This window comes from Phacochoerus africanus, chromosome 1, assembly GCF_016906955.1.
Source record: "Phacochoerus africanus isolate WHEZ1 chromosome 1, ROS_Pafr_v1, whole genome shotgun sequence".
Classification (NCBI taxonomy): Eukaryota; Metazoa; Chordata; class Mammalia; order Artiodactyla; family Suidae; genus Phacochoerus; species Phacochoerus africanus.
The window spans coordinates 263,658,878-263,678,445 of NC_062544.1; the positions used below are offsets into that span (position 1 = coordinate 263,658,878).

The window sequence follows — 19,568 nt, forward strand, 5'->3', positions numbered from 1 at the left end:
AATAAAGACCAAAATTTACGGGATGCAGCAAAGTGCTTAGAAGAAAACTTATAGGGAGTTCCAATAGCAGCTCAGCAGTAACAAACCCCACTAGTATCCATGAGGATGAGGGTTAAATACCTGGCTTTGCCTGGTGGGTTCAGGATCCGGCAGTGGGCTGCAGTGTAGGTCACAAACATGGCTCAGATCCTGCATTGCTGTGGCTGTGGTGTAGGCCAATAGCTGCAGGTCCAATTTTACTCCTACCCTAGGAACTTCCATATGTTACAGGTGCAGCCCTAAAAAGCAACCAAATAAATAAATAAATAAGAAAACCTATGGTTATAAATGCTTATTTCTAAAAAAGAAAATACACGTAATAAATAATCCAACTTTCTACTAAAAAAATTATCTAAGTAAAGGAGAACAAACTGAACTGAAATTAAGCCGAAGGAAGTACAAATTTAAGTGGAAATAAAGTCGATATAGTAAAACAATAGAGAAAATCAACAAAATTGGAAGTTGGTTCTTTCAAAGGCTTCATAAAATTGATTAACCTTTAGCTATCAGATGGGGGGGGGAGGAGACTCATATTACCAAAAAGCAGAAATGAAAGAGAAAACCAGTATTTTATAGAAGAAAAATAATTATAATGGAAGACTATGAAAAAATGTACATCAACAAATTAATCTACATAAAATGGACAAATTTCTAGAAAGACATACACTACTAAGACTGGCTTAAAAGAAATAGGAAATCTAAATATACCAATAACAAACAAAGAGAATGAATTAGTGATTTAAATACTTTCTATGTACTCAAAAAGGCCCAGTGTTAGATGTTTTCACTAACTCTATGAAATATATAAATAAAAATAAATACCAATACTTTACAAAGCCTTTCATAAAAATGAGTAGATAACTGTTCCCAACTCACTCCATAAAACCGTTGTTATTCTGATATCAAAACCAAGGAAATCATATGAAGAGATTATTACGGAAAATACCCCTTAAGAATTTAAATGCAGATATCCTTGATAAAATATAAGCAAGACAAATATGGCAACGTATAAAAAGTATTTTATACCTCGACCTGGTGTAATTTATCTTAGGAATGTAAGATGAATTTAACATCTGAACATCAGTGAACATGATATGTAACAAGATGGAATCAATGACAAAAAAAAGACATACGAAGATCTCAGTAGATTCACAAAAAATATTTGAAAAAAATTAACATCCTTTTGTCATAAAAAACACTCAATAAAATAGGAATAAAATTGCACTCCTTCAACCTAATAAGGATATTTATGAAAAATCCACAGCTAATAACATTCTCAATTGTGGAAGACTGAAGGCTTCCCACCAAAGATGAGGAAAAAGACACATACATCTGCTCTAAATACTTCTACTTAACATTGTTGGAGAGACAGATTCCCAGGCCATTTGATAAGGGAAAAAATCCAGAGCAGAAAAGAAGAAGAAAATCTATATTTGCAGATGAAGTAATCTTGTATATACAAAATTATAAGAGATCCACTAAATATACTAGAATGATTCATAAAGTATTTCAGATGAGTTTTAGGATAACAGACCTGTACACAAAAATCAATAGTATTTTTGTAATCAATAAAAATTACAAATAAAACTAAGAAAATTCTTTTTTACCAAAGTCATCTTATAATGATTTTGAAGACTTGCCATTATTAGCATGGAAAAATTACTTAAAGTGATCTACAGATTCGAAGATTTTGTATCAAAATCTTTGCTGTCTTTGTGCAGAAATTGACAAGCTGAGTCTAAATTTCATATAAAAAGGAAGAGACCCAAAAAGACAAAATAGTCTTGAGAAAGAACAAAGTTGGACATGATACTTCTCTATTATAAATATTACTATAAAGCCACACTAATCAAGACAATCATATTTACATAAACAGAAATACACATAATGATCAGTGAAACACAGTTGAGAATCTAGAAATAAACCACATTACAGTCAATTGATTTTGACAAAAGCATCAAGAAAATGCAATGGTCTCTGACATAAACCACAGAAATATCTTCGCAGATCCACCTCCTAGAGTAATGAAAATAAAAACAAAAATAAACAAATGGGACTTAAATAAACTTAAAATTTCTGCACAGCAAAGGAAACCCTAAACAAAAAGAAAAGACAATCCACAGGATGGGAGAAAAATATTTTCAAATGAAGCAACTGACAAGGGATTAATCTTCAAAATTTATACATACCTCCTGCAGCTCAATACCAAAAAAAAAAAAAAAAAACCCCATCAAAAAATGGGCAGAACATCTAAACAGACAATTCTCTGAAGAAGACATATGGGTGCCAAAAAACACATGAAAAGATGATCACCATCACTCATCATTAGAGAGATGCAAATCAAAACCACTCTGAGGTACCACCTTACACCAGCCAGAATGGCCATCATCAAAAAGTCTACAAACAATGAATGCTGGAGAGGATGTGGAGAAAGGGAACCCTATTACACTGTTGGTGGGAATGTAAATTGGTACAACCACTGTGGAAAACAGTATGGAAATTACTCAGAAAACTAAAATTACAATAATCATTTGATCAAGCAATCCCACTCCAGCACATCTACCCAGAGAAAACCGTGACTCAAAAAGATTGCAGCAGTATATACAAAAGCTAAGACATGGTAAAAACCTAAATGTCTGTCGACAGGGGAATGGATAAAGAAGATGTAGTACACATACATGATTACGTACTCAGCCATTCCAAGGAAAGAAATAATGGCATTTGCAGCAACATGGATGGACCTGGAAATTATCATGCTAAGTGAAGTTAGACCAGTGAGACACCAATATCATATAGATTCCACTTACATATGGAGTCGAAAAGAAGGATACAATGAACTTCCCTGAAGAACAGATACTAACTCACAGACTTTGAAAAACTTAAGGTTTCCAAAGGAGACAGGTGGGGAGGTGAGGGGGGTGGGCTGGGGGTTTGGGGTGGAAATGCTATAAAATTGGGTTGTGATGATGTTGCACAACAATAAATATAATAAAATTCACTGAGTAAAAACAAAACAAAAAGAAAATACAATGCTTAATTATAGCTTTTTTCATAATTTCTACTTAGACATCTTGATATCCATATTTAGAACAATTGGTTCTTATGCCACATCACAGAGAAAAAGCAATTCAAAATGGTAATAAATTTAAGTATAATAAATTATATTTAATTAAATTATAATTTAATATACTTAATTAAATTACAAGTAACTTAGAAATAAGCATAGGAGTAATTTTTGCAGCACTTATGACTCAAAAATAAAAATAACCCAGTTAAAAAATTTGGCATTTTTCTTTCCATACTTAGCAGAACAATTAAACTTCTTCAAAACAGTGATTTCCCTAGAGTTTAAAATATACAGTTTTAACTTACCTAAGTCCATCTTGAAATAACACTACAGTGTTTCACATGTAGTAGCTTATAACAAAGTATGCTCAATTTTTCCTTCCTGTCCCTTGTTTTATTGATGTAATTATTTCACCTACCCATATGTTATAATCATCAAATATATTATTACTCTTAGTACATTAAACAGTAATTTTCATCAATTAAGAACTTAAGAAAATTAAAACTATATTTTACATTTATTAATTCCTTTCGCAGTTCCCTTTGTTTCTTAATGTAGATCCAATTTTCCAACTCTGTAATTTTTCTTCCATTTGAAGAACTCGTTTTAACATTCTTTGAAGGACAGATCAGCTTCCTAGAGAATTCCTGTGGTTTTTGTTTGTGGCAGTCTTTATTTCTCCTTCACTTTTAAAGGATAATTGTATTTGATATAGAATTATAGTTTTCATTCTATTCCCTTCTTTCTTGCATGCTTTCTGTTAAGAAGTTGATTCTAATTCTTACCTTGTTACCCTATTGGTAAGACTTTCCCCATCTGGCTTTTATCAAGATATTTTCCTGTCTTTCATTTACTGCAGTTTAAATATTTTACCCCTAGGTATAAATTTATCGGTGTTTAAACCGATTGTTGTTTTCTGAGCTTTGCAGATCGATAGTTTGGTGTCTGTCATGAATTTTTGAAAATTTTTGGCATTTATAAATTTCAGATACTCCAACTTTTCTCCTTCTGGTATTCCCAATATGAACATTACACCTTTTAGAAATCTCCAACTGTTTTTTGTTTTTGGATGTTTCATTCTGATATTTTCACTTCTTTTTTTTTTTTTTCCCAATATGGGAAGTTTCTATTGACTGCTCTTCAAGTTCACCAATTCTTTCCTTGGCCATGTCCCATCTAATGATAAAACCATCAAGGACATTCTCGTTTTCTTCTAGTTTACTTTGATATTTACTATGTTTTTTTTTTTTTTACTTTGATATTTACTAGGTTTTTTTTTTTTTTTTTTGGTCTTTTTAGGGCCGGACCTGAGGCATATGGAGGTTCCCAGGCTAGGGGTCAAATTGGAGCTGTAGCTGCTGGCCTACACCACAGCCACATATGCTTTTAATTGTTTTTAAGTTTTTCTCTCTGTTTGTATCAACCCTCTGTTTTTGAATTTTGTCTGCTTTTACATTGAACCCTCCACATATTAATTACAATTATTTTTAATTCCCTGCCTGATAATTCCAAAGCATGGGTCATACCCATTCTGGTTCTTCAACTTGCTTTTTCTTTGCTGGCTGGGTTACTTTTTGTTTTCTGTTTCTTGTTTTCTTTTTTTGTTTGTTTTTGTCTTTAGTATGTCTTATAATATTTTGTTGAAAGCTGGACATGATATATTGGGTAACAGAATACATTGGGTAAAAGAAACTGAAGTAAGAGATCTTAATGTGTGGTTTTATGTTTTGTATGTTATGTATTTTTTATTTACTTTTACTATTTCATAAATATTTAAGAGAAACTGGTCAATTTATGAGGAAACTTTGAGAAAATTTTTCCATAAAGCAAACTTATAAATCCATCCCTTTGGCTCCTCTTCTGTCCTCCTTCACTATGTTGAAAAGAGATCAAGTTCTTCTAAATTTTTGGTTAGGTGGATAGTTTCTAGGCTGACTAGGTTATTCAGGTTAAGTGGCTCCCGCACAAGGCTTTCTGGCCATTGGGTCTATGACTTGTTCAACTTTGAAAATGATCTCAGCCAGTTCATGTTTCAAATGTTTGTTTCACCAGACAAAGCTTTGAGAAGCATGACATCCTAATGGTTCACTGCTGAAGAGCATCACGGAAAAGTAGGTTTTTCACTTATTAAAATACTTTAGCTATTAAATAGGGACCCAGAACAAGTCCAGTCACTCTCGCTTTAGCAGGTTTTGCATTGGTGTTCTCATCACCTTCCTCATGACCCAATAGGCATGGAGAGATGCACGAGCTACTGACATTCTGTGGCTTTGGTCACCTGGAGGGCAGAGGGCTCCCATGCTATGGCATTTCAGGCCCAGGAATTCATCTGCTTCTGTGGCAGCATGCAGCTGGGGATCACTTCCAGACTCCACAGCCCGCAGATCCCTGTGGTTAGGACCTGGGCTGTATTTAATGTAGCTATAGGTGTCATAGATTTCAAATTCCATTGTCTTTATTTCCCTTGTGTATCTGGTGCTTCTCTAGGAACTTCTCTCAGAGGTATCTCACAGCCATTTCAACTGTAATCCACTGAATCATATAGGGATAAGTTGTGGGGCAGAGGAAGCCCCACATATGATAATATCGTGATTGCATCTCATTCTTTCAATGGGTCTATTTCTCTGTGTTGTGATTTTTACAAGAGTTTCTTTTTTGGGATGATTTTTATTTTTTCCATTATAGTTGGTTTACAGTGTTCTGTCAATTTTCTACTGTACAGCAAAGTGAGCCAGTCTCACACACACACACACACACACACACACACACACACACAGATTCTTTTTCTCACATTCTCCCCTTAGGTGAGGCAGGAAATGTAGAATGGGGAAAATGCTCTTGCCAGGATGGGATAGTTTCTGGTTAAGTGTTCTCCCTGGAGAGAAGGCTTTTGTTATATATATGTCTCTGGCTATATTTTGGAAGTATTTCTCTTCCCCTCCCTTAAACCACTAGATCTTTCACAGATCTTTATCATGGGTGCATAGAGAGAAAGTTCATTAAAGTATGCCACCTTCCCTAAACTACAGCCCCCCAATTATTTACAATTCTCAAACTAGTCCATACTCAGCTTCAGAAATTGGTTAATATTAACATTGAAGTGGCCTCATCAGTTTTTGGCTTCAGCAGTTTCTCCTGGCAAGTGTGTATTAGAATCAACTCTCTGTTACATGCTTGTCTCCAGATTTCAAGGTAGCAATTTGCCTTGCGACATAAGTTCTCCAACAGGTCCAGAAGCATCATTGATTTTAGTTTGTATAACCATTTCTCATTATCATGATGGGAGTAATGACTTCTAAACTCTTTAGATATTAGAGATGAACTTGGAAATCCATTAATCTACATTTATCAGTTCTAGTTAATAGTGCCTAATAGGGTCTCATGCCATGCCATGGTGCCCGGCACATAGTAATATGCTTCATGTTCAACAGTAATAATGTTTTTTAAAAAATTCACCAGTAGTTATTCACCAAATCTTATTAAAATAATGTAACTTTTAAAAAATAGGATTATTTTTCAAAATTTTTTAAAAATCCAGATGGTATAGAAAATTATATTTTTACTTAAATATACATTTTAACTTATATACATATATGTTTTTTATTTAGAAATTGTGTCTTTATTTAAAAGTCTATTTGGTTTTTTGATGAAAAAATGTTGTGTTCACATTGTGACTTGGAACTATAAAACTGAACAAAGTACAAAAACATCTTACTCAATTCTCTCAATCTTTAATTCACTCATTTTAGAGATTGAAAAGTGAGCCCCAAAGAAGTAGAATAAGTATCACAGACTGTGCAATCTACCAATTTACAAATCCGTGCTCTTTCATTATATCACCCTGACTTCTGACACCTCCAAATAATTTGCTAGTTGTAGACAGATAAATGGAGGCTATGGATTGCTGCAATTTTCAGTCAAGGCAGACTCAACCAATAATGTTACCAACAATATCCCCCACAGACATATTTATTACAACTATTCCCTGTTTTGTTCTGCATCAGCAGCTCCATCTGGCAGTAAAGGATTGACCAGGTGTTCTGGGGAAAAGTTGGCACACAAATGCTTTGAATATTGTGATAGTAGCAGGAGGGAGAGATTTAGAAAATGAAAGGAAATTAAATTATCCTTGGTATATATGAGCTTACAAGACATTTTTAGGTGGTAACAATTATGGAACATCTTTGCTTTATCTGTAGATGAATTTTGGCTTGGTCTAAGAAATTTGAATGATCTATAAACAGTTGAGAAAAAATATGGTGTCAGATCTATTAGTGTAGTGAATAAATAAAAGTGTAAGTAAGCATTTTTGAAAATCTGGAGTCAAATGAGAAAAGAAAATAATGTATGGCATACCTCATCAAAATGTGTATTATTCTACAGAGAAAAAAAATAAAACATCTCTCTTGATTAGTCTTGATTAGTTTGTCCCCAGCCCAAGTTTTTAAATAAGATACTTAGAACACGGTTTACAAATGACCTTTGCCTTACTAAATTGGATTCTGTGGCTTGAATTAATCTTTTCCCCAAAGTGAACAATTTCCTGTGTATTTTAGCTTACCAAAGACAATGAAAGTATTAAGATAGCAGATCTCATTCTAATACGTGGAACTCTGATTGAATAACAAGAGTAATATATGTCCAAAGAGCTTCAAACATCCCCTAAGAACATTTCCCCAAGCAAAGAGATGTTTGTGTGGTGCATTGATACACACTAATGAGAAAGCTCCACCATCCAACATCCTTGACTTATTATGCCAGGATTACTGTCATGGCAAAGTACTTTATCAATCTTAAATGTGCATATGTTATAAAATATATAACCATGAATTTTTATGGCCTCCTAACTCAAAAAAAACTATTAATTTTCTATGATTAATTTTATTTAACATTTTACCATCACCTTTTATATTTCATTACCTTTTATATTTCATTTAACCTATTTCAGCTTAAGGCACTATTTAGTGATTTTGGAAACACAGAAAAACTGAAACAGGAGTTCCCATTGTGGTTCAGCAATTAACAAACCCAACTAGTATCCATGAGGACATGTGTTCAATCCCTGGTCTTGTTCAGTGGGTTAAGGATCCAGTGTTGCCATGAGCTGTGGTGTGCCTGTGACGTAGGCTGGCAGCTGTAACTCCAACTGGACCCCTAGCCTGAGAACCTCCATATGACATGAGAGTGGCCCTAAAAAGACAAAAAAAAAAGAGAGAGAGAGAGAAAGAAACAAAGTCAAAATTATTGATCCCAATATTTAGAAATAACTTTTAAATGTGTAGTTCTTTTTCGTATATGAACATATTTATGTGTCCCATCAAATTTTTCTAAATATGAATTTTATCATAATGTCTTTTGTCTTTTTAGGGCCACACCCATGGCATATGGAGGTTCCCAGGCTAGGGGTCTAATAGGAGCTATAGCTGCCGGCCTAGACCACAGCCACAGCAACATGGGATCTGCGACCTACACCACAGCGCACAGCAACACCGGATCCTTAACACACGGAGTGCGGCCAGGGACCAAACCCACAAACTCACGGTTCCTAGTCGGACTCATTTCTGCTGTGCCATGACAGGAACTCCTGTATATGAATCTAATGACTCTCTAGAATGAAAGATGTCAAGGACTTACGACACCTACATTTCTTCAACATCTCTGTTGACCTATACATTTTGGTATCTTATACCTATACATTTTATTTTGTCAGTAATTAAGACTGTATTAGCTAGTCATTTTCTTTCCAGGATTTATTTTGGTTGTCTAATTAAGTGAATTTAATAGTCTTTACTAACAAATCATTTAAATCATCCTTGAGTTCTTCATGTTATTTTTTAGATTGTTGAATTTAATTATCAAGGACATTTTTCCAGAAACACTCAGTTTACACTTCCTGAATCTTTTATATTACTGAGTGTCAGCTTTAATTCTGTTATGACTATTGAGATAGCTCTCATATGCTTGGATCACACTTTCATTCAGGACCTGCAATCATTGCTTTATTTACCTCCTAGTGAAGTGTTTCTGTGGGAAAATCTTAAGGCCAGCTTGATTTTGCTTATATTAATGACTTTTTCTTACTACTTAGGATCTGAAAAATTACCTTTGAAATTCAGTGGTATTGGTGTAAAGAGCATAAATCTCAATATTGATTTTTTGGAATCACCTTTTCTTGGTATATAATATATCCTGAAAGGTTAAATTAAGAGATTTTCCCTGTTGTATCTCTGTGAACATTATTTGTATGAATTACTTCAGAGGTACCAATTATTTTGTGTTAGCATCATCTTTGTCTTTTATATAAATAATTTTATTTGTATTGATTTAATAACTTTGACACTCCTTCCATGTTCGGTATGATTTCTGACACCTTCTTCCCAAAACAGCAGTTTAAGTTTCAACTGTATACATTCTATTTCTTTCTGTTTCTAATTTATTTAATAGATTTGGCATTATTCTGCATTTCAGTATATTGACTTAATTCTGTCATTTACCTCTACATATCTTACCTTTTAGCCATCTCTTTTGTGCTCTCATTTTATTGAAATAATTTTCTTATTGATTTCTTCAATAGTTCAATGCTTCTAAAGAAGTTTTTATTTAATCTGTTTCTTGCTTCTTGTTTTATTATTGTTACTGCTATTTCACGTGATACATTCAGTTATATTTTGTGACACTATTTTTGTTTGCATAATTATGGCTAACCTGTCAAAACAATGTAGACTTGTGGCTTAAACAAGAGAAATTTATTTACTTACAGTTCTGGAAGTAAGAAATCTAAGATCAAGGAGGTGGTTGTATTAGTTTCTCCTATAAAAAAATGAATAAACAGAAATTTTAATTAAGTAGAGTCAGGAGACCAGAAAGGGGAGCTCTCACACACTGTGATAGCAGAACCCAATGGGAAGAATGACTCCTCTTCTTCCTTAATATGAAGTCAGCCAGTGAAAAGCCATGGACTCTTTGTTTACTCTGGCCCTCCCCAATTTTTTCTCCTCTCTATGAAAGTGTTCTCTGTCCCTTGCCATGTGGGGATTTGCACATGCCTCACCAGGGTTGCAGATCTCTACTCTTCCTACTCATCCTGAATAAACCAATCTTTGCTTGAAAAATATCTGGTAGCCTATTTATTTCAGTTCAACATTTTGGTGACAATTACAGGGGCCAAAAAAGACCCCCTAAGTTTCCAGGGCTGGTGAAAAAATGCATGTGGGACCTGAAATTGAGTGCATTTTCATTCACTGTCATTGCCACTCCCTGCTTTCTTGCCTACCCTGGTATTTGAATATGTATCCTTCTCCTAAATTCAAGTGCATTCCTTCTTTACATTTGAAGCTCCTCAAGTTTTATTTGGGAATTATGTTAAGGTTATGTCTTTCTGGTTAAGGTCTTGTTCTGTATATAATTACTCATTTGACACATTGGTTTGATTTTGAGATAAAACCACTTCACTTAATGCTGGCTGAAAATGCCTTTCACCTTCAGTTCATTCCTTTGGAAGGAGCTATTCTCTGGAAACTGTCTGGAAAAGGTTTTGACCTGGATTTCCCAGGAGCAAGCTGTTTCCTTAGAACTGGCTAATATTCAGGCTTGCAAGCTGTTTGAAAAGAGTTGTTTATGAAATAAGCTATTGGACTTGTGTGAAAATTGTTCTTTACTCTAGAGAAAAAACTATGAAAAATGGGTCACAGTTATCTAAGTATTTTGAGAACACCCACCCTACAGGGACTGTGAATGATTTTATTTATTTATTTATTTATTTATTTATATTTTTGTCTTTTTAGGGCCACGTCCACAGCCTATGTAAGTTCCCAGGCTAGGGGTCAAATTGGAGCCGAATCTGCTGGCTTATGCCACAGCCACAGCTACACCAACACCAGATCTGGGCCGCATCTGCAAACTATGACACAGCTCATGGCAATACTGGATCCTTAACTCATCCTCATGGATATCCTCGTGGATACTAGTTAGGTTCATTACCACTGAGCCACAAAGGGAACTCCTGATTTTATGTTTAAAAACCATATTCCTTCCTTACATGCATTTGTAAAGCTAAATAGACCAACCCAACTAAAGGCAATTCAGAATGTCTATGGCCATTATCAAGAACTTCTAAATCCCCAAATTTAATTTCCTTAAAACTGAATTGGACTATAATAGCTCAAAAGTTTCCAAAACAGTGAAATGATTCTTTCACTAGATGTTTTGAGGTTTCCCAACATTATTAGAAGCTTAAATTGCCTCTCCACTGAAAAAGACTTTAAGATTCACTGAGGTACATAAATGTTTGAGGTAAAATGGATCCCAAAGCTTCAGGATCTTCTTCTTTGGCTTCTTTGTTTTAGACTCCACCTCCAGTGCCATCTTCTGCATTCCATTCTACCCTGCCTATTACTCCTCTATACCCTCAATCTGCTATCAACAGAAGGGGAAAAAGAAGAAGAAGCACAATCTAAAAGGTTAGAATTACATTTTATTTGGCAGACAAAACTGAGGACTTAAGCCTAGTAGATGGCTTCTCAGATAGTTTTAAGAAACTGTTCCAAAATGGTAAGGGAGGACCCAGGATATCTAAGAGTTTTTGAAACAAAGACCAGGTAGTCAGAACATCAAAAGAATAGCCAATTAAAGAAAAACTGATATTTAGTGCTCTTCTGGGTAGGAAAAGATGCCAAAATCAGGGCATATTGAAATCATTCCTTTGATATGTCCTTCAGCTATCTGGGGCCTGTACCCTGTGCTTTCTCATCCTGAGTTTCTTCAGGGTGCACATGGGTGGTTGGGTGTGGCTGCAGGTGGGAGTGGCCACAGTGGTTGCTGGCTCGCTGGAGGGCATTGTGTCTCTCTTCTGAGTTCCCTCAGGGCTCACTATCAGGTGGGTGTAATGTGATGGCATGATGGATGCAGCATCTTTTTTTACTGATGTGGCAGGCAACTTTTTTTTCATCAATAACTTCCATAATGATTATCTCCAACCTTCCACTTTTACCTGAAATTCTTTCCAATCCTTCTCCTCTGAACTTGTCAGAACCTGTCCCTTTAAAATAAAGCCTTCTAAGGATCCAGAGGCTAATTTTTTTATATTCACTGCACTGAAGCTGAACCAGGATGGCTCAGTAAGATTTTCCCAAGGTAATCAAAGCTCCTCACAGATTTATTGAGGAATTTAATGTAGTCATTCAAACTCATCAGTCTAGTTTCTCTGAGTTATATCAACTAGTTCACATACTTGTCTATGAATACTATGTTCCATAACTGGTTGAAAACCTCTATTTGGGACAACCTGAAAAGTCTTTAGAGTTACAACAGGAGGCCAGCTTGCTAACTTACAATACGATCAGGCTTGGCCAATCACTAGGCAACTTCTTCCAGCAATCTCAACAGCTTTTCCAAAGGCTTCTGATCAGAGCAAAATTCAGGCTTGCACACAAAAATCTGATAAACCTGTTCATGATTATCATAATCAACTAAAGATTATTTTTAAAGAAAATTCTGGTCTTCCTCAAGATGTTGATTCCACCTGGATAACTTTTAACAATATGTTTACTAATGGGCAGTGCTAACACTTGTCCCTTCTAGCAATAATAATAATAATGATGATAATGATAATAATAATATTTTTAAAAGGACAGATGAAAAACTATGACCACTCTATATTTAGTTAATTTGTCAAATCAGCTCTCTCACACTCTAGATGAACCACCTCAAAAGAAGACTGTCAAAATTCTTAATTTTCAACTCCAGATAAAGAAATCTTCTATAGAAAACCAAAATCTACCCAGGTTCTGCTATTATTGCACTCAGGGCATTGTAAAATAGATAGTTATAAATTTAAGCATTTTAAGTGCCTTCAGCCCTCTGTCCAGCCTTTCTCAATTTTCAAAGACCAAAGATGCGGCTCCAAGGAACTATAGGGGCTATTCTCAGTTCTCCCTCTTGATGGACTAGGAGAAACATTTCTCCAGATGGAGATAAACCCCTTCTAGTCCTAAGTGACACCAGAGGGAGCCACATTCTAGTGCTCAACTCCACTACTCTAAAACGGCTCCTGCCTCAGAGTACTGAAAGAGTGCAGCTGGTGGGGGTCTCTAATGAACTTTCTCTGAACCTATTCCCATTTGTTTAGACCCTCTGAAGGGTATACACTCTTTTTGCCTTAGTTCCTCCTCTCTTATCCAATTATTAATCTGAGATTTCTTACAGAATACCATGCCTAAATTTCTTTCTCCCAAAAGTGGGATATAATTCTAGAAATTGACCATAGTTATCAAAATAACCCACCAGGTGAATTAAAAGACCCTTTTGACATCTCTTGTTTATTCTGTCTCTGACAGTGCTAGAGCTGATTCTGGAAACACCAATCATTTGTCACTATTAAATCTGTGACAACTGTTCTTATGCATAATCTCCAACTAATGTTGACAAATTTCACCTAGCATCACCCATCAAGATTCAAATAGACCTCTCAAAACCTGTTGCAATAATTAATCAATATCCTAAGAGAAGTCCTTTAAGTTATAAAGCCCATAAAAGAAGATTACAATTCTCAAAGCCTCATTGTCCCTTGTATTAGCCCCTAAAACATTCCCATTTATCAGGGAGAAAGTTTAAAGATTGAAAGCAGAGGTTTGTTTAGGACCTCTGAGAATAAACTACATTGTTATCTCTTGACACCCTGTCGTTTGTAACACTTTCATGTTACTAACATCCTTCCCACCAGAAATGAACTCAACTGTAATTGATTCATGCAGTGCATTTTTTAGTATTCCATTTGATGAAGCTAACCAATACCTTTTTCCCTTCACTTGGGAAGAAAACAATTCACCTGAACGATAATGGCTCTTGGTTTTACTGAGAGTCCTTCTTATTTCTTTCAAATTCTGAAGGCTGGTCTGGATGATTAATGTTTCCCAGGGTTAAGTTCTACTTTGTTGCAATGTGTGAATGGTTTTCTTCTTCACAGGAAAAGAATATCTACTCATTAAAGCTTTTAGCCTTAAAGAGACATAAGGTTGCCAAAAAAATATTATAGTTTTCTCAAGCTTGGGTTTAGTGTTTGGGGCATCTAAACAAGTATACCTGTACACAGATGGACTTCATGGTGTCCTAAGTTTCACAAAACCAAAACTAGGTGTCAATGTTGAGGCTGTTTTAGGCTAGTAGATTTTTGTTGAAAATGGATTTTAAATTTCTCTCTTAATCGTGTCTTTTATCAATATTAAAAACCTAAATCCAATTTCTATGGGAAGAGCCAAATTACAGTCTTCAAGGCCTAAAGAGGAAAGTCTGAGGAATCCATCTGCCCTTCCAGTTATCAGATTCCCTATTTCTTTTCCATATATGAAAAGGAGGGGAATGCCCTTGGAATATTCACCCAATAACACAAGGACCACCACGGACCCATAGGGTATTATAGCCAGAAACTGGACTTTATGGTTCAGGGATACCCCTCTTGCCTCAACCCATCACAGCCACTGCCATTTTGGTTAAGGACACTAAGAAAATCATTGTAGCATTCCATTTAACTATTTTTGTACCTCATGCTGTAGAAGCTCTCCTGAATTCTTATAACACTCAACATTTATCAGTGGGCCATCACATCTCCTATAAAGTCCTTTTTTAAGTGCTCCCCACATAACTCTTTTACACTCCCTTACAATTTCTTAATGCTGACCCACCACCTCTTGACTCCTTTGATAATCTACAGGAAATTGCTTTGAGTAATACTTACTTCTCATGGTTCACTGAAGGTTCCTATTTAAAGGTGACAATGGCAAATATTGCGCTGGATATGCTATTATAACTCCTTTTGATGTAGTTGAGTCAGCATCTTTATCCAAGTCTACTTTGGCCCAACAGGCTGAATTATATTCTCTTATAAGCCTCTGTACTTTAAGCAAGGGCAAACTGGCAATATTTATACTGATAGCATATATGCTTCCAGAGTAGTTAATGATTTTGGAATGTTGAGGAAACAATGTGGCTTCCTTATTTCCAGTGGAAATATTTAAAACAGCCCCTATGTTCAGGAATTATTGGATGCAATATCCATAGCTTTAGCGATTATTAGGAGTCTGCAGCATTCTAAACTTGACTCTGGAAGCTAGGGGAAATCACCTTGCTGAAATTTCTGCAAAGAATATTGCCCTTCAAGGAATCAAACCTCTGTTTTGGACCAAAGGGATATTTCCTCAAACAATAATTTAGGTAAAATGGATGGAAATGTGGCCTCAGAAAGTGAAAAACAAGATTGGAAATTAAAAAGTTATTGGTTAGGAGTACACTTCTAGCAGAGTGTGTTAGGGCTGTGGTGTTGTCATTGCAGTGGCCAGGGTAACTGCTGTGGCTCAGGTTCAATACCTGGCTGGAAACTTCCACATGAAGTGGGTGCAGCTAAGTAAATAAATAAATAATCAGTTTGATAGAAAGAGAAAGCTCTAGTTTGGACCAAATGACAACCCAGTCCTACTAAAGACTAAAAATTTGTGCTCTTCACTGCATACTTGAGCAATGACTCATTTAAACTCTTTTGAGTGACAGGTTTTTTTCCTAAGTACAAAACAAACACATGAATATTGAATAGAAAGAGAGAAAGACAAGAATTGAAAGGAGAAAAAAATACAAAAAATATACTACCTAATAAATGGAATTATATACTATGTGTTGTTTTTTCCTATTAGAAGTTTTACTCTTGTGTTTTTTATTTTATTTTATTTTATTTTATTTTATTTTATTTTATTTTATTTTATTTTATTTTATTTTGCTTTTTAGGGCCGCACCTGCTGCATTTGGAGGTTCCCAGGCTAGGGGTCTAATCAGAGCTATAGCCACCAGCCTATGCCACAGCCAAAGCAATGCCAGATCTGAGCCATTTCTGCAACCTACACCACAGCTTATGGCAATGCCGGATCCTTAACCTACTGAGTGAGGCCAGGGATTGAACCCACAACCTCATGGTTCCTAATCAGATTCATTTCCACTGTGCCACGACAGGAATTCCTCCTGTGTTTATTTTTTAAATTAATTGTGAATAAAAACATGTTTCAAGAAAAAAATTACTACACCGCATGTGCCCAAAGTGAAAGAAATAAAAACATTACCTAAATGATTGAAGCCTCTTTTGTTCCTTTCTGGAATCCCTTTTATTCTTTCTCTTACACCTTTAAACACTAGACAGAATTTCTTATTCATCATTTCTACATATTTCTTTCGCTTTTATTACACAGTATTATGTGATTATGCTGTAAGTATTCCTCTTATAGTAATGTATTTTTTATGCTTAATGTTATTTTGAGATCAATCCAATTTGATATGTGTCAGTTTAGATCCTTCATTTCTACTATTATATTCCATCCCACTGGATAAATATGTTATAATTTTTCTATGCTACTATTAATTTTAATACTTTTTATTTAAAATATTTAATCTCATTTTTTTCAAAATACTATAGTAGTGATTATGTAACATTTAATAATATAGATACACCATGGTATGCTAAAAACTCTCTGATAGAGAGTTTAGCACATTGCCTAGGATATAAAAGGGGCATTTTTAATATATTGACTTTCTAGTTATTCATTGTTATGATTAATGGTTCAAATAGAATTAACCATACATTTCCATCTGACTACCTGACAATTTTTTTGTTTTATATCCCAAAGACTTTTGTAGGAAAAGGGAATCCAACAACTAGGGCATTTTCTTTCCTATTCTTGTACTTTAGAGGTTGCATTTGGGGTCTAGATGCAGCCCTACCACAGCCTAAAACTTTGAAAGGGAGAAGTTAGCAGCTGACTGCTGGGTAAACTTGTCTTTCCAGTCGATGAGTGATAAACAACTCTTGGTTCAAAGGTGTTGCCCTCCTATTCTGGAAAAATAGCAGAAGACAGAATTTCAGGTTGAAAGAGTTGAAAGCTTCTTGCTACTCTTCCAATGTGTTCTTTTATTTATATTGTAGCAAGGGAAAGCAGTCCCCAAACTATGTTGGCTTTCTAAAAATAAACTGAATAATGTTGGAAATCTAATTTTTAAGAATACCTCCCCCCACCTTTAGAGCTTAAGAAAACTTTCATTTTCTCCTAAGGTTTGGGGATGGGTTGCTCCAAATAAGTAATTTTATTTGTCCTGAATTGATTCTTATAGGGAAAAAAATAGTCACTGCTAAAAGTGAAAAGCCACTATTGTCTAGCTGAGCTCAGCAACTTAGAAAAAGACAAGTTCACAGAAAAAAATATAAGCCAGGGGTATCAGTGTAAATTTGCCTTTAGCAACCTGTATCTCCCCTTCTACACAATTTTATGTTCAACAATAATTGCTAAGCAGCTACCCAGGGAGTAAGAGAACACTAAGGACCACCATCTTTGCTATTGTCTGTCATCAGTGTTATGTTAACCACTTTGATTTACTCTCATCCCAGCACTTACTACATTCTCTTAGGATGTTGTGACCTCATTGGAGTTCTTCTCCATTTTTTCATATGTTAACAATGATAAGTTGGTCATCTTTTGGACTTGATCACCACAATTCCATCTTTGGCAGATGCACCTTAGAGTGGATCCCATCCTTTCCATCTTCTAGTGTTCACAATCCTGCATAATCTTGCCTCCTTGAATGTTACTTGCTTCTAGGAAACAGGCTATGGAAAGGTGAAGGGATTTTGCCGATGGAACTCAGGGCTCAAATAAGTTGATTTTAAATTAGTCAAAGGGGAGGAGTTCCCCTTGTGGCTCAGTGGTGACAAACCCGACTAGGAGCCACAAGAATGCAGGTTTGATCCCTGGCCCCGCTCAGTGGGTTAAGAATCTGGCATTGCCATGAGCTGTGGTGTAGATTGCAGTTGTGGCTTGGATCTGGCACTGTGTGGGTGTGGCGTAGGCCAGCAGATGCAGCTCCAATTTGGCCCCTAACCTGGGAAATTCCAAGTGCTGCAGGTGCGACCCTGAAATAAATAAATAAATAGATAAAAATTTTAAAAATAAAAAATAAATTAATCGAATGGGAGATTATTCTAGGTGGGTCTGATTTAATGAGGTTAAAGATCATAAAAGAGAGCATGGGCCATCTCTGAGGTGAGAGTCTCTGTCTCTGATGATTGTTTTGAAGAAGTAAGTTTCCATATTGTGAGAGGGCATATGGAGAGGGCCCTATGGCAAGGAACTGTTGGTGACATCTGTGAACTGAGTACAGCCACTGGCCATGAGCTAACAAGAAAATAATGACCTTGTACTAGCCACAAATATGTGTTCTTCCAAAAATGTGAAAGACCCTGCAAATTAATTCTTTTCCAGTGAGGCTTCTGAAGAGACCAGAGCCTCCATCAAGATATGAATTTGAACCTGATGAGACCTAGCTAGGATGTTCCACATCTTACACCTTAACAGAAACTGAGAAAATAAATGGATGCTATCTTAAGCTGCTAAAAGTGTGGTAATCTGTTATACAGCATAGAAAACTAATATGCTATCATTCCCTTTTCTACAATATCGGTCTCCAATAGTCAATTTCACATTTGGAATCAACAGACATTTTGTGAGCTCTTATTTGGTGGTCCTGTAAAGAATTCATCTCATAATCACATAAATCAGCAAATAAGAGAGCCAGATGGGAGTTCAGGCCTTTTTTATTCCTGGCTAAATGATCATTCCTCTACCATAAGGGGCTATGAGTATACTAATTAAAAAGTCAAGAGGATGATTGACTTTAATATTTAAGTTACAGTGGATTGGAACTGTTATCCCTTTATATGTGCCTGGATGCATGCCAAATGTGAAGCTGTGCTGGTTCTTATGGAGTGCTAACCTTAGAACAAGAGATGAAATAAACATTCCCTTTCTTAAATGGTCATCAATGTTATAGAGTACATATGATCAATTTTTGATTTGTGCCAAGGTCAAAATAGAAGTGACAATCATATGGCAAAAATAGCTTCTTAAGTAAAAACATCTTAATGATTCCCATTTGCAAAAACACTAATGTCGATGAGTTCTGCTCCATAACACTTCTGGATATCATCATTTAAACTTTCCTATAAATTTTCTATTTTATTTCTGTGGGTTCATGATATTCCATTATTTCAATTTTTGACAGAAGCTTGGATAAGTTGACTTTTCAGCCAAAATTATTTGAGCACTTATAGCCAGAAAATAATTTGGACTATATTAATGGAGCTGCAACAAAATTAATTGAAAATTTTATGGACTATAAAAGCATATATGAAGTTAAAGATAGATTTTGTTTTAATATAATAGCTTTTTTAGAGATATATAATGTTGTAATAAATACAGTAAAATGAATGATTTTTATTCAGTTTTCTATTTGATAGGAGCTAGTGATTATGTGGTATTGAATTTAAAAAGTACATTATAGATTACTTCTAATTTCATTGAGAACTATATTTTAGGCTGCAATAAACTAAAGGTCAAATTCAGAGAATAATTACATATTACTACTGGTAGCAACACAC

General features: G+C 35.2%; 2 pseudogenes; one reads left to right on the top strand and one right to left on the bottom strand.

Annotated features, from left to right (window-relative positions):
• Positions 1-4,979: 4,979 nt before the first annotated feature.
• LOC125113507 (28S ribosomal protein S17, mitochondrial-like) lies at positions 4,980-5,367 on the bottom strand (annotated as a pseudogene).
• A 5,207-nt stretch (positions 5,368-10,574) lies between these two features.
• The window catches only part of LOC125111342 (dual specificity protein kinase TTK-like), a 33,953-nt pseudogene continuing 24,959 nt past the window's right edge, over positions 10,575-19,568 (top strand).